Source organism: Euprymna scolopes, chromosome 7, assembly GCF_053919585.1.
Source record: "Euprymna scolopes isolate OS-2025 chromosome 7, ASM5391958v1, whole genome shotgun sequence".
In the NCBI taxonomy this organism is placed as follows: Eukaryota; Metazoa; Mollusca; class Cephalopoda; order Sepiida; family Sepiolidae; genus Euprymna; species Euprymna scolopes.
This window is the reverse complement of record NC_136488.1, coordinates 57,256,860-57,274,963: the sequence shown is the minus strand read 5'-3', so window position 1 is coordinate 57,274,963 and position 18,104 is coordinate 57,256,860.

Sequence of the window (18,104 nt, the reverse complement as noted above, 5' to 3'; positions counted from 1 at the left end):
ACTATTATAATAGAAGACTTTTCGGCATCTACAGACTTAAACAAAGTCTTAGAGCGATTTTGATGATTCTCGGATTAGTCAGGAGTGTGCATGTTAAAGAAGTACGTTTGTCTATTCACAACAAATGATTTAGATTAATCCAATCTACGTGTTCACTAGAGCGAATTCCATAAGGATGCATGTAGGAAAAACACAAATACGAAAGATTTCGTCAATATGATGAGGAAAAAAGTTGTCATTGTCATTATTGATATATACATAGCAAATATCAATTTACCAATAAATTAAAATGAATACAGTGTTTTGAGGGTAAGTGTATGTTTTCTTTAGGATTCAAAGTTTACCTTGACATAATCTAAGACTATAAATAGTATACAATATTTCAAATATACCTCTCAATATTTCTCTGTGTTTGAGATATTAGTTTTCAAATGAGAAAACTAGAATTGCTATTAATGTTGGTGTGATCAAATTTTTGCCAACAAACGTGTATGCAATTTGTGTTGAATTTATATACAACGCGATGTTTGTTGTAAATATATTTCTTACAGCAAAATTAAATCAATTTCTAGTGATGGAATGCCGAGCCACTTTTACTTCAATATGACAGTGGGTAATACTGAACAAAAATTAGCAGTTATATTTATATAACACATGGCTGCCTCTGAATATGATCCATAATTGTGTAAGTATATATGCGGATAAGAACATGGCAAATAAATTTATCAGGCTTAAAACGAAAACAAGACTACTAGTAATATAATCGATTTCAGAAAATGCTATAATATTAATACAATGGGAAAAATAAAATAGAAAAACGATGTTATTTTAACGGAGAATTAGTAGAATAGGTGATATATGCGCATTTGTTTTATATCAATCAGCAATTCAAGAGTGTTTGAGCAGAACTTGAATGTGTAGATTCCTATTTTGCATCACAATATAGCAATTTATTGATTAAGTTTGAGCTTTCATCTTGATTATCATAATAGAAATATCAGCTAAAGAACGAGGAGTTTCATATACATTATTTAAAATGTTCGAAACAAATATATAATCAGTAATTTTGTAAAGTTAGGTATAGCGTGTCCGAATTCGATGAGAAGAAACCAAAGAAAGTGCTCGATCACGAATGTGAGAGCTAAAATACAAATATTTATTTTAAAACTTTACATAGATATTCCAAAGACGGACTAGATGTTTCATTGTATCGAATCAGCCATGAGTGGCTGATATGAATTCTATACAAAGCATCATTTGTTTGATTTTTCAATTGAGTCCGGATCAACTGACCACCTGTAATTATCTCCCTCTACACTGATGATTGCGTAAGCATAATACACTAGCGTACTAAAAAATATTCACCTAAAAAAGGTTAAACACGCTTCACGCGATAAAGGACGATTTATAGTAATTAATTTGAATAAGGTCCTTAATCATATGCGTGTCTTTCTCTCTCATATCTCTCTCTCTCTCTCTCTCTCTCTCTCTATCTCTCTCTCTCTCTCTCTCTCTATATATATATATATATATATATATTTATATACATATACTAGCATGTGTGCCCGGGGTTGCCAGGGTGTTTGCAGGTGTCTGTTGAGCAAAAATAAAGAAAAAACGTAGTAGTAGGAAGTCAGACTCAACCCCGTATCCTGAAGGTAGAAAAGAACTGGGGGAAAATCTGAGGTCTTGGCTGTGACGACAGCGCCAAACCGGAAGTGACGTAGGTTTAAATTAAGGCTAGCCAATCGAAAAGAGGGGATGATTGCGAAAATATTGGCGAAAAAAGCGACCCCTCCCTGTAAAAAGTGGACAGTGTGTGGTGAAGAAATTAATATTTTAGCAAATGTTTCGGTATTTGTTGTCTGAGGGGTCCAGCTTCAAAACGATACTGATCTTGGGAAAATCCGTCGGCTCTGTCGAAAGTTTTAGGCAGACATGCAAACCTACATACATACATTTATATATCGATAGCTCGAATTTTCGACCCAAACCGATTAAAAGGCTTGCCCTATCTCTGAATACCCTTTATGTAAAATTACAAATGTTTAGACCAGAAATTGGCTGCGTAATTTAGTAGAGCCCGCAGAGGTCATTTTTTTTACTTTGATCCCTATTATGACCCCTTAAGAATTATTGTTTTGTGTTTAAGTCTAGTTATTATATTAGATCTATATTCAAGGAACCTAGACCTAAAATTTCAAGTGTTCAGACCCAAAATTGGCAGAGAAGTTTGGTAGAGTTCTCAAAGGTCAAATCGTTAAACTTTGACCTCTTATCAGCCAAATTTCTGGCCGAAAACGGATTACAAAGATTTTCCCATATCTCAGTACCCTGTATATCACATTTCGAGGCTGTAGAGTTATTGCGTAGGGAAATGTACACATACAGACACACAGACAGACACACAGACAAACATACACTTTCACTTTTATAGATATATAGATAATCTCACATATGTAAGAATTCCAATAGTGCGTCTTAAGAATGATTATTAATTAATTCATTCAAAATGCATTTTCCTGATAGGTAGAGTCGTCTTTTTTTCTTATTTATCCCCTGTAAGTATTCCAATTATATATGCTTCATTTGATTTTTTAAAGATTCTAAGAAAATCCTGTTACATTTTCTAGTAGTGGCTGCGTAACTAGTGATTGAAATAAAATGTCGATGATATTATAAATATCAATATACAAGAATACACAAAAAAAATGTAAAAGCTGAATTATTTTTTTCTCTTTTCCGTATTGTCCTTATTCCTTTTTAATTTATTTAATATTGCACAACTTTAACTAAATTATCAGTGTAATTCAACTCGAAGTGGAACAACATTAAAACGTACCCACGAAAGAACTCGCGTGATCTCAGTAACGACGTATTTTACATTTTGCATACTACTACTCGGGATTCATAACATTTCGGGTTGTTCTCAATAAAACGTGATATTTCACCGAACGTTGCATTTAAGCTATCTCTATGTACAGTCGTTTTATTACATCTATCGTCCGAAACAAAGTACCGAACATGACGTAAACGTAAATAGCTACTTTTGTAGGGGCCAGAGTTTTTCGAAATATGTATGAAATATTGCAATACAATGTTAATAGTATATATTAACGTCTTTAAGTATCTGTCTGTTGGAACTTTTGCGTACACAGTGACGAAGAACTAAGTTTGAAAAATCATCAATAACCTTAGAGAAAAAAGATACTGATGGCGTATATCTGCAAATATTCGTACTCATAGTGTGATTTTGTTCGCTGTTTGTTGAGAGTACTTTAGTTTACATGTGTTAGCACAATTAACCGCTACATGCTTGCATCTTTACAACACCAATTTGATAAGATAAAAGACTTCCCTAAATTCAAGAATAAATATACTTGTTTTTTTTCTTTTTGCTTTAATATATAAATTCTAAATAACATAAAGAAACCTATTCATTCTTGCCAATGAAAACTTTTGCTATTCATAGTCACTATTCGTATGATATACAATTACTGATTGCAGTTCATATTTCCTATTGCATGCCTCATTACATTTAGAAACGCAATTTTGAATTTCTGCATCCTTCGGCATGATTTATTTATTTTCTAAATAGTAATACCTGCTTGCACCAAGTAACCCTGATATTGTCAATCGAGTATTATTCCCTCGTTGTTATTATTATTATTATTATTATTATTATTATTATTATTATTATTATTATTATCATCATCACGTATATGAGATTTGACACTTATTGCGATTCACTATCAATTAATTCCCAACTTAAAAGGCGTGAAATCATTTATTAATTAAGAGGTCGATTAATTGAGTATTAGTTTATCTATTTATTGTTGCGGGCATGTAGTGAAACAAATCGATCAGTGCACGCCGGGATGAACAGTATGCATATAAGAATAAGGCATATTTAACCAGCATTTTATGCTTTATTTGTAATGCGACGCATAGTTCGTTGTCACTCGATGCACTCACAATAATTAGCTTCTAAATTAATCGCAATGCAGACTCACAAGTTTTACCAAATAGAAACCTTTAAAAAGTATTTATTATTTAATGAATATCGATTCAGATTTTCGTGCAGTGAGTTACTGGCGATTGATGGAGCAAGTTTAATATTGAAATGTAAGTTCTGTTCAATCTTATTTTTTGTAATTTATGAACGTAATATAGATACGTATAATAATTCGTTAGACAATCTGTCATAATATCTCCAAATTAAAATTTACTTTATTATATATATATATATATATATATATATATATATATATATATATATATGTATATATATATGTGTGTGTGTGTGTGTGTGTGTGTGTGTGTGTGTGTGTGTAAAAGTGAGAATGTGCGTGTGAGGACATTTTTCATCCTATATACTCAAAGAAGATCTAGAGGCTTTATTTTATAGATTATTCAGACATGTGAATAACTTTTTCATCGGTTTTAATCCGGAAAAATAGAGGTGGGGCTAAAGGGTCAAAATACAAAAACGTTAATTGGCGTCATCGGATTTTATGTGTTTCTCAACCGTTTCATGATTCGTATGCGCGGAGTGTTCCGTTACGTCAAGAATAAGTACGATTAGAAGCACTTTTTAAAAATCGAGTTTACCTGGCATAATAGTTATGGTACTTGACTCAATATCCGTAAGTTTTGGTTTCGATCTTAGCGCGAGTATTTTATTTTTAATTGCAAAAAGTGAACTGCTTACTCGCATGCACATATCTCTGTTTCTATTCGTTTATTTCGTCCATTTTAAAAGGAATTGAGCGATACGTTTACAACTTATGGTGTTTCTGTTTATAATAAATATACATTCTGTTTTAATTAAACATACCATTTATGCGTACTTTACGCCCGCCAACGGCGTGCTAGTATGATATAAAGTCGGTAATTTTCCTTCTGATATAGTTTTCGATCGAAACAATCAGTATAATTCGCGGTCAACCAATAAACTCATACTTATTTAATATGATGTTATATCGCAGTATTTACTAAGTTTAATACTCGTTTGTTTTAATTTTATTATTTTACTTTAGCTGGCGATATCAACTAACTTTACGCTGACTCACTAAATTATCGACCCATTAGCCTCCTCATGCTTTTCGCCAAAATAGTTAAGTCCTTAGTTAATGAAGCCCTAGTCAAGCACCTAACAGCTGCTAAACTCCTGACTGACAAACAATATGGATTCAGGCAAGCCCGTTCAACAGCAGATATCTTATCATTGGACAAAACGGGAGGGTAGAGCGGTAGCCCTCTATATCTCTAAGGCTTTTGACAGGGTATAGCACGATAGTCTTCTAAGGAAAATTAAAACATATGGAATCACTGGAAGAATTCATAATGTAATTAAACCCTTCTTAAGTAAGAGAAAAATCCAAGTTGTCCTCAACGGTCGTACATCTAAACAATATGACATAAATGCGGGAGTACCTCAGGGGTCTATCCTTGGACCTCTATTATTACTGATATTCATAAATGACCCCCCCCCCCTGATAAAATTGTATCGGATATAGGTATATTTGACACCACTCTCTATAACAGATATGAGGGGAAAACAAATAAATACATATCCAAGGAAATGACAGAAACACTAGAGGATGACCTCCAATCTGTAGTGGAATGGGGACAAAAATGGATGGTCGCATTCAATGCTGCTAAGACTAAGCTTATTTTCTTCAATAATTACAAGAAACCTTCTCTACCACCAATAGCAATGACCAAGAACACATTGCCTGAAAGTACTTCTTTGGAACTACTCGACCTAATGTTTACAGGGAATATGAACTGGAATAGATACATTGAGAGCATTGCCAACGCTGCTGCAAGGAAGGTTGGCTCCCTCTACCGTGCTAGAAAACTACTTACGCCTGAAAGTATACTGTGCCTATATAAGGACACCATTCGCCCATTTATGGAGTATTGTTGTCACATCAGGGCTGGTTCATCTGATGCTTGTCTCTCGCTCCTGGACAGGGTTCAAAAGAGAGTCGCCAACCTGATAGGTCCTGAACTGTCATCTAGACTTCAGCCTCTGTCCCATCGACGAGATGTTGCATCTCTCTGCCTGTTCTACAAATACTTTAATGGTGAATGTTCTGACGAACTGCAAACACTTGTACCTCCTCGACGTAACTACCCCCGACAAACCCGACAAGCTAGTAAGTCTCACCCCTTTACAGTAGAGATCCAAGAAGTGCAAGAAAGCCTTCTACTCCAATAGTTTCTTCCCCAGAACTGCAAGTCTTTGGAACTCCCTTCCGGGATTCTGCTGTCCCAACCGTACTGATATGCAGAAGTTCAAGTGTAATGTGAACAAACATCTTTCTACTCATCTCCCTTCATAATGCCCCTGCAAATTAAGTCCCTGATTGTAGCCCCCTACTTCAAAGTGGCACTGTGCCTTTTTGGGGTGAAAATTGAATATAAAAAAAAGATATTCATAGGTTATCTCTAATCTTCCAATCAAGATATATTTTCAATATTATAACGGTCTCTTTAATTGCAGCTGTGTAGTTTTCTCTTAATATTTGGTTACGTAGCATAGTTGTTCGGTATATTTTGGAATTCATTTTCATGTATCCGGTTGATCCCTTCAGAAAAAGAAGGAAGAGATCTGATTAATCTCTACATTTTGTTTAGAACAATAACTTCTTCCAGGGTTTCTCTTTCTCCTTCGTCTTCCATACCACTACGTTTTGTTTAGCATCTTCGTTTTTCAAGCACGTAGGTGTAGAAAATGCCTATAATTGATGATGTATGGGTTATTTCAAACTGTTACTTTCTCGGAGCAATTGTTGCTACAATTTTAATTCAACGTATTATAAATATTACAGTGAAGATATTTACACATTTTTTCTCTTACAATTTGATATTTTAAACATTATCAATTTTTAAGCATTATTATTTGCGACATGTTATTACAAGACTTATCTGAAAATAATTAACTTTCATTCCGGACATTACTTTGCCCACGGGATGTTTTTTACTTTCATAATAAGGCTGTTTACAAAAGTTGTATGTCAATCAGCATCCATTAACATGAGTTAGCCCCCTTTGGAAATGAGTAACACGATTCGAAAAGTAAATAGTAAAATAAAACAAACAAAAATTGCAAGTAAAGCCACTCTGCTAAACACCTAGGAGTTATAGCTTTTTAGTGACATTATTTACCAGTAACACATTCAATTACATTAATTTTCTTGATTGATAATGTTTGTATTAAATTTTTTCTAATAATATTATCGCAAAAAATTTAGCCGTTTTTTTTCTAAATCTATATTGTATCATTGCCAATATAAATAAAACTATAAAATGACATGCTGGATCGATTGAATGAGGGGCCTAACACACACGTACAAGGACATGTATTGAACTGACTAATTTATAGTTCAATAGGTTAACTTTCGAATTCAAAGTCAATTATCACAGGTGATATTTCATATGAGTATAACTTAACAATCTTCAATTAGTTCCTCTTACTTTTTAATCTTATATTTATTTTTTGGTTTACCACACTACGTAATTGGAATGAAAATAAAGCGTTCATATTCGAAAATCCTAACATTACCGGAATCTCTTTACATTATGGAGGTTAACATTTAAGGAAAGAACGTGTTTAATTATACGGAGTTATATGTTTTATTTCCGTATGGAGAGATGGCCATATCTAGTATATAACCTCGCAAAATATATCAGTTTAATTTATCATGTAAATATTGAATAGAATACTCTAATAATGATTATTAATATAATTATATAGATTATATATGTATTAAAACATGAAATAATGGTTGTATAAATATTTACTTACTACAATGAAATGTCAAATATTGCAAGCATATAACCATAATTTGCTTTGGGAGAACAAAAGAAGATATAGCTAAATATTTGAAAATAATTCTCAAGTATTTAATCGTTGTTTATTGTTAGGTAAACACATTTCGAAACAGATCCATCAATATGAAGTAGATAATATGATACAAAGGAAAAAAAAAGGTTTGAAGTTTCGTATAGATATATCCAGAATACAAAATGGAAATCCCTCAGAATATTATAGGTAAAGTAAGTGTTTTTAACAACGGTATTAAGTACCACTCATTTTTCAATCTATGGTCCCCCCTCCGCGCCTGACCTTCATGAAAAAACCTCGTCTAGCCAGAACTACTATCAACAATATCCCACACTTTTTATCTGTGCCTCTATCAAAACGTAGATTCCATAAAAAAGGCTTCATTCTTAGAACTGCTCGCCTGTGGAACTCTATTTCGTTTGCCTGCTTTCAAGCTGACTACAATCTGATTGTCTTCAAGTCCAACGTGAACAAATTCTTATTGAGCCGACCCCCTAAGTAATACAAGTTACAAAATTGCCACTGATATTTACTACGATGAAATCACAATGATTAATGTATACGCATTAACCCTTATCCTCGAGTTGTCTCTAGGCTTTGAGAAGTGGTTACCCCCATGTAAAAATGTAAGTAAACAATTCAATATATTTAACAACTTTGTGTCTAGTTGAGAAATATAAATCAATGAAATTTGTAGAAGTGCTTTACAATGTTCGATGCCGTATGAACACTCCCATCAGAAGGAGTTTTAAGATAAGAATCATATATTCTTTGGAAATGCGAAAACGATACTATGTGGTATAAATAACGTCCTACAGAAGTTTTACCTCGTTTTTTTGTCCGAAGCTGAATTAGATAGGCATGCATTCTACTGTCTCTCTCCTTCTATTATCTGTTCATGTGTACTCGATAAAAATAGTATAGTATGTGTAAAGCAGTACCATTTATTTACACTCGTACAATCACGCACATTATATTCAGATTGTTTTGAACGTGTCTGCCTGCTTCAGAATTCGTAAACAACTCGTGTTTCTTCCACTCAATTAAGGATAAACGAAATTGCTCACTACTTACACATCATTTTCAGACTATAATGAACTCATCACCCTGGATACAATTTCATAACTAACCCAGTTTGATTCGCGAACAATACGTGCGTGTATGTATATCTTTAGTGCATTTTCATCCCAAAGAAACCATAGTGCAACTTAGATGTTGATGATACTATCTAGCACATAATTTGCAGTGATACTATGTAGGGCGACGAGTAACAAGATATCCGTTTATATTACACTTGAACTTCTGCATGTCACTACAGGCAGTGAATCAGGAACCCGGGAGGAAATTCCAAAGTCTAGCAGTCTAGACCATTATAGTAGTAGGCTTTCTGGATTCTGGGGATCTCTATTCTGTGACGTGGGATTTTGCTGCTTGTCCTGTTTATCGGGAGTATTTTCGTCGAGAGGGTACTAGGGCTTTTATGTTCGTCGGAACACCTACCATCAAAAACATATTATATTATAACATATTATAAAACCGTCAAAGAGATGTAATATTCGTCGATGAGACAGAGCTGTAAGCCTAGCTGACATTGCGGGGCCTAATGGGTTGACGACTCTCTTTTCTTCCCCTGTCTAAGAGTGCGAAACTAGTAGCTAATGCACCAGCATAAGTGCGGCAACAATGCACCATATATGGGAAAATCGTAGTCTTGTAGGTATTCATACTATCAGATGTAAACAAAATTCTAGTGCCGGAGTGAGAGTTCATTTTCTTTTCAGTCGGCTTTGCAATGACCTCAATGAATGTGTTCAACCTCCTGTTCCTAGTGAACGGTTAGCCAAAGAATATTAACGAAGTACTTTCAGATTATGTATCATTAGTCATGGGTATTAGTGGTTGAGAAAGTTTCTTGCAATTATTAAATGAAAAGGAGCTGGGTTTTGCTCCCATTGAATGTTACAATCCATGTTTGTCTCCATTCAACTACGTCTTAGAGGTTTTCTCTTGTGTTTCCACCTTTGCCGTTGAGATTGATTCCTTCGTAATTCCTTCGTCTTAGAGCGTGGTTTTTTAGCAGATATTATTATCTCAGAGACAATTCTATGAGGGAAGTCATTAATGAATATCATGAATAATGAAGGTCCAAGGAAAGTTCCCTGAGATTCACCCGCATTTATAACGTATTGTTTTGACGTACGACCATCGAGAGCAACTTGATTTTTCCCTTATTTAACAAGGATTTAATTATGTTAAGAATTCGTCTAGTAATGGCATGATTTTATGAGAAGACCATCGTGATATACCTTGGGTATATCTAGACCTACTGCCTTAGCCTGCGGTGCTTTATCCAACGCATGCTATATAGGTTATAAGATCACAGTTAGAATATCTGTAGTCGAACGGGCTTGCCTCAACCTATGCATTCGGTTTGACAGAAGTTTAGTAGTTTTAGGGTGATGGACTAGATTCTGATTAATCATGAAGTTAAATATTTTAGTGAAAATGAGAAGACTAGTAGGGTGATAATTAAATAGGTCTCTTTTTCCATAATTCTTGTAAACTGGTACCTCGGAAACAATTCTCCAGCAGCGAGAAAGCAAGATTCATTAAGACATTTGTTGAAAAGCTTATAGAAAACTGGAGTAATCAAAGCGCATGTTTTTAATAGTACATCTAGGATGAGATGAAGTCAACATGCTTTTGCTGTGTCAAAGTTTTTATGATATCATGCACTTGAAAATGAATGATTGTCAGATCATCTACTGTGGTTTCTGTCCAAAAAGTCAAATTTGAGTTGAAATGGTTTGCTCGGTTCAATATAAAGTTTGAGACTAACCGACGTACAAGCATGTCAGCTTTCTCGATTGCCGTGCAAAAACTTCAAGATTGTTGAATAGTGGCGTAATCGTTTATTGCCCATTATTTACTACACTGTTATAGATTTTCCAGAAATCAAGAGTTCCTAATTTGTGTATTTGGTGCGTTCTATTGTATCTTCAGTATATTCTGTCTAAGCTGTATTTTATAAATAACATTTGTGCGTATGCTTGTGTTGAACGCATGAATGAAAGAAAGCCGTTTTAAGTGTTAAATAAAACAGTTTACCCGAAATCTCTCCTTAGCTGTTAATGAAAATAATTCAAGTGTTTGTCAGATATTGACAATAATTTGAGGCTTACGATGGGTAGTATTAGGTAAATAACGTATTACTGGAATAAAAGTGATAGCCATAGGGTGTTATTGTTTAATTGTGGTTTTATTTTAATGAAAATATATTCGTATTGTATTATTTTAACCTACGAAGTATATAACATTACACTATCTAAGGTGTTTAGTGGAATTATATAGATACTTGATGATCGCATTTGTATTTTATTTGGAGGAGTTAAAAAATAAACGTAGCAGTAAAAGGTATGTACTTTAAAATATATTTTGTTTGTAGGTGAAAAAATACAGCAAATGTTCTCCTAGGGAAATCGTGACGGGTGAAATCCACGTTAATTATTTGAACAAATCATGCGATTTTGTTCATTGAAATGTGTTGATTATCTACTTTGTTTATGTTTTTCGTCATTACATTTATTTTAATATTAAGAATATACATGCACTGTACATATGCACATGAACAAAATACTCTTACTACTTGTAATTAGATTAAAAGTGAGTTTTCCATAAGCAATAGTTTAATAAGTTATATTTTTACAAAGTCAATGTGGATTATAGTGTTGGAGCTTTTTGGCTTTAAAACTATATTTAAAAAAAAAAAAACTTATTTAATTTTCATGATTCATCATTTGTTAAGAAAGTCAGTAAGTTATTTAATCACCTGTAACTGGTGGATCCACTTCTTTTGTTAGAAATCATAATAGTACTAATGTTATTTCAGGGGGTCATAATTATCTACCATGAAACTGATTCGAGAATTTAAACACAAACATTATATTAAATCATGACTCTGTAGAAGTGTTGATCAAACACTTCCTTCCTTGATCACAAGAGCAACAAATGTTCCAAATATTTGATCAAGTTTCATACTAACCTATTCATGCTATCCAAAAATGTCTTACTCCGCTGTGATGCCGTGTTTCTCCTCAAATTATAAATAGATATTTTTTTTTAATTTAACAGTAAGTTGTATTTATACAATGCGGAAAATCAATTATACTACAATACTCCATACAATAAATTGTACTTTATTTATACATTTAAATTCTTCTTTACTTATTAAAAATATATAAAAGTATAATATATATATATATTATACATATATATATATATATATATATATATATATATATATATATATATATATATATACCTTGTTATGCATTACTAATGTAGTTTTGGATTTTCTTTGTTGATGTATTTTTATTCTTTTTATACGGTTATAAAGCATCGGGATAACGAACACTAGCTTTATTTAATTGTTTAAATATTTATTATATGCATATATATATATATACATTCATATATATATATATATATATATATATATATATATATATATATATATATTAGTGATTAGGTGGAACAAAACGTAATTACATTTACAAGCGTGTTACAAGCTTGTTTTGCAAGTTTTCTTTAGTTACATCAAGTTTGCTACATGAAGTATTTTGAATCAAAATGTAATTATTACACATTTCATGTAACATGTGTTTAAAACCGAAGGACATACATGTGTATTCTCTCATATAACTGTGTAAGCAGGAATTTTGTTCCTAAAATTGAGAGAAATAGTTTTGTAATTTTTACACAATTTCATTCAGCTTTTAAAAGACAACCGACGGAATATATATACATACATACATACATATATATATATATAAATATATATATATACATATATAAATATATATACATAATAGATATATAAATATATTATACATATATATATAGATAGATATATAAATATATATAGATATATAAATATATTATACTATATATACACATTTTTTCAAGCCAAAGACAATGCGGGGAAAGACCGGAATTATGAAAGTAAATAAAGAAAAACAAACAAATGTAGACGGGTGTGCTTGAGTAGAGGAGTGTCTATCCTTTATTCGTCTATCTTTCCTCACCTCAATGTATAATTTTTTAAAACCAACTTGCTGGTATGTCCGGTGTATGTAAAGTCTGTGGGTGGTATGGAACTTTGATTAATTTCGAGATAAAGGGACCTCTCTTTTTCAAAAGACAAAAGTGGATTCAAGATGGCGGACTTTCCCCGCATTGACTTTGGCTTGAAAAAACAATTAAACATTCTATATATTTCTTTACCAACAATGTTTCAAGCAAACTACTACCTACTCTTATATTATAATATATATAGATGTATGTATATATGCATATATATACATATATATATATATATATATTTATAAGTACCCGTTCACATAAACTTTTCACGATAAGGATAGAACCCAGAATTAGATAGAATCGAGCAATTGCATCGACAACGGACAACGCCAGAACCAAAGTGCGTTTCGATGTACTGCATCTCATCATCTCGATTTTTACATTATTTTTTTTTTATCCAGTTCTACATTCTTCGATGTGACAAGCAACGCGTCCTATACAACTAAGATATTTACTGCTGGTATCCACGCGGTAGATGTCACATCCCGCCTATGTCGGAGCACGTCGCTGATGAGATGCAGTACATCGAAACCCATTTGGGTCTGGCTTTGTCCGTTGTTGATGCAATTGCTCGATTCTATCTTATTCTGGGTTCTAGCTTCATCGTGAAAAGTGTATGTGAACGGGTATTTATATACCTATCTATAATCTCCTCTCATATATATATATATATATATATATATATATATATATATATATATATATATATACATGCATGCGTATACAATGTCCGTGCATCGATTTTTATTAATATCACAAAGCTTCACTGATGGTGCTGTGACTTGCACGTTCATTATTTTTGGCAAGTATTGTGTAATTTTTAACGACACTTACTTATAGTCGGCACAGTTTACTACTAGCCGCAAATAGAAATTTCAGAACAACTAAAAACAATGCCGATATAAGCGGAGAACGCATAAAACGCTTGCGCCTCCCAAAGGGGTACCAATCTAGTCCTAAGCTGGCTAGTTTCTGCTTAACTTCCATGATTTGACGAGAACCGATCTTTCAACGCCATGATGCTTTCCATATACATATACAAAATACATATATTCATACAATATAGATATTTGTATGAAATATATATATATATATATAACTATGAAATATAGACATATATATACATGTATAGCAAATTGTTACAAAAGCATAACACAAAATTTTAATTTATTATGAAATGTTTAAAACAAAATTTATACTACTTAGATAAATATCATTAAGTAGTTGCGTATTGCCGCATTTTGCAATATTTTATTCTGTATGTGAGTAAAGGAAATGTGACCTGTTTATATGTTAATGTAGTAGTAGCAGATGAAATAAAATGTTTTACATTTATTCATTTGGACTTGACAATTTAAATATAACTGCTTTGATTAATGTTATTTATATTAAAAATGTCTAAGACCTTAGCGAACTTACAAAGAGAAATTATAATTAATGAGTTTACTATAATGTAAGTACGAACATTAATTTAAATATGCTATTGTAGCGCCTTTTCCTCAAGACGTTCTCTAACCGTGCTTCTTGTATCCTCCTGAGAATGGAATAAATTTCTATTCTGGACATTATTCGGTTAGCATCAAGCGAGGAATTCTGAAAGGGACGCAAGCAGATTTGACAACAATAAGAAAGAACGGCAACACTAAAGGATATCCGAATTTCAATTGTCGTTCCAAAGAGATTACCATAAATCAGATTCTCCAAGTTGGCCGGCTCCATAAGAAGATGACAAATTCAATGTGTTTTGTTATGGTCTCCTGGGCGTCTAATGAAGCCCAGAGGGAACACGGGCAACACTGCGGCGGGTCAAGAGCGTATCGATGAAGACTAGTTTGATTCAAACACTTAAGATGATTAATCCACGTTTTTACATTTGATACCTCTCCCCTCCCGTTCCCCGAGTCTCTTATATTTCTCTCACACGCTTTTTTGTTTTGTATCTTTCTAAGTTTCGTCCTTCTCTTTATTATTTTGTTTCTGTACATTATTCTAACGTACACTTAATTGGAAATGTTATACTCTTTATAAACTAAGTTGTAAGAGGACAAAGATATATCAAAACAACCTCATAACATATTGAATTATTCCCTATTTATCAGCATTCTTATGATGATACAACTCTCTCTTTAAACTCCAGATAAGACAACCATACAAATTCTCCCAGTCAAGAATCGTTTTCTTCTATGACGGAATAGATATATTACACGTTGATCCTCGCTAGAAAACTGGTAATTTCATCATCGTTATTTATTATTTTGAGTAACGCTTCGACTATTTGTCGGGGTGCCTAAGAAAGAGAGAGAGAGAGAGAGAGAGAGAGATAGAGAGAGAGAGCGTATATATTTTTAGTTTAACTGATCTTAGTTGTGAAATGGGCGTAGCTTTATAAAATTAATACATTATTTCACGTTTAACTCCACATTATACGAAGGAAGGATTATAAACACTAACCTGATTGATTTACCTTATAAATTAAATAGCCGGAATATTATTTTGGGAAAAATAATATTATATTTTTTAAACGGTTAATTATAAATGTGTTATCATTTGTTTAAAAATACTAGATCTTATATTATACATTTAAAACTCCGCACTGATAATTAAATCGTTTATGACTGCTAGGAGCAATGTGCAAGAATCGATAATTAGTACGTCTTATAATAAAATAATCTTCAGGTGATTAGTCGGTTGTTAGGTGTGTCAGAAATCTCGTGAAAAATATTGAATAAATCCACCCCGTCTTTCCAAACTTATAACTCCTCGGAAAATGTAATTCAAGCCCTATTGCTTTTCAATCAAAGAAGCAAAGACCAAGGTTTCATTAAACAAAACAAAAAAAACACCAAAAACGTGTTCTTTTTTTTAAAAAAAAAGGTTTTAAACTTCGGACTTTACAGGTAAATTTCTAAAAACACTACTTTTTTTGTTTTAAATTTGAATTTATTGATCTTTTATCTCCAATTTGAGATATATAACACTTTGGTGAGTAAATTAATTATTTACTTTTTAATAGACATTTCAAAATGGGAGGCGTGAATTAATTCGCCCCCCTGTCTTTCTAAACTCATAACTACTCGAAAAATGTAATTCAAGCCTTAATTTTTTCTTTCAATTAAAGGAGCAAGGACCAAGGTTTCATTACGAATAAAAAAGAACGTGGTAAAAAAAGGTTTTAAACTGCAGACTTAACAGGTAAATTTCTAAAATACATTACTTTTTTGTTTTAAATTTGAATATATTATTTATTGATCTTTTATCTTCAATCTGTGATATATAAAACTTTGATGAATAAATTAATTATTTCCTTTTTAATAGATACTTGGAAATGGGGAGGGGGCGTTAATTAAAAAACTTTTGTCTATAATATCATATTCGGTTTATTGGAAAGAGCATAACATTTTACATTGCCCCTGAAAATGTTGTAAAAATAGAATCAATAGAAAAATTGATAGATTTTTAAAGTTTAAAAATTGAAAAATATTGAGCTTGTAAAATTCAATTAAGTTCATTTAAAAATAGTTCTATTACTTTTAAGACACATTTAATAGTGTGTTTTGGAAGTATAATCCATAACGAAAATAAACAACCCACTTTTAAAGGAGAAATTACGAGTTTTTTTTTATATTTTATTCGCAGTTTCGTGTTAGAGGTGTCAAAAATTCCTAAAAAAATTCCATTCCACCTAGTCGGTGGTTTTCCTTAAATTTTGCGTACATCCATAATATCGTCTTATCATTGCTTTGGCCATTCATTTCCTGAGATTTCGCCTGGTTGGGGCTCATAGAAGATCCATTGCATCCTTTTAATGTCTGTTACTTTGTCTGCGGGTGTTAGTTACATAGACGATAATACTACTTTTCCGGGGAAGAGTTTTCCTAAATTCGGTTAAGGTAGAAAATGAACCATATTAAACGAGCGTTTGGAAATGAAAAATAAAGAAAAACATGACAGAATTGTAAAACATTTATATAACTGAGTTTACAAAAATATGTTTTTTAGAAACATTCATGTGGGAAATATTAAGCAAACTCGTGTTCCTGTAGGAAAATGTAACATTTAGTAGAAAATTAATAAGAAAACTTTGAAATAACGATATATATTCTTTTTTTAATTAAAAAAAGAAAAGAATTTGGTTAATTACAATGATTACAAGAGAAAAATTTAGTTATGTAATACACTTAAGTATCTCCTTGTTACTTATATTTAAGTCCTAAAATTCTTAAATCATAATGTAAAAACGAATTTAGGAAAACTCGTCCCGGGAAAACTCGTCTCTGGAAAACTCGTCTCCGGAAAACTCGTACCCGGAAAACTTGACCCGGGAAAACTAGTCCCCTTTAGCTAGGTAGGAAAACTGGTCCCTTATTGAATAAATATCGATTGGAAACACATTTTATGATCATTCTTGAAGGAGTTATTGTTTTTTGAAATAGACTATAGCCCCCCCCCCATAATATTTTTTACAAATATTTTTACTTGTTTAATGCTTTTTTTTTCTTTAAATAAAATCAATTTTCTAATTGTCCGTTTTCTACCTAACTGGCTAAGTTCTTAATGGTTTCACTTATTTTAAAGCGTTTATTATGTTCATAAACGAGACCGCATATTTTTTATATTAATATAAAAAGAATTTACGAGTTTTCCGGAGACGAGTTTTCCCGGGACGATTTTTCCGGGCACCGTAAAAACATTAACATTTTTTCAGTTTCACCTTTCAGACGATTTCTACTTGGCAAATAAATATTACCTCCAATACTAAATAATCGCTCACTTTCAATAGAAGACTGGGGTGCTGATAAATATTTCCTGGTTTAAGATGCCAGGATGGGAAATTCATATTTATTTAATTCCACCCTTGAAAAATATAATCGTCGCATTTTACATTTTTTAATTTTTAATATTTTTCCATTTCTAATTTTAAGGAGTATATTTGTTTGTTTATTTCACTGTCTAATTCATTATTTACTGGTTCGACCTTTTCTTTGTCTTTTTTCTTTAATTCAGTGAGACATTTTTCAAAAGTAAAATTAAAGTCATTATCAGCATCACGTTTCTCCACAGATACGTCAGACCCATCAGTCCCCATAACTTTTGATACATTGGGTGA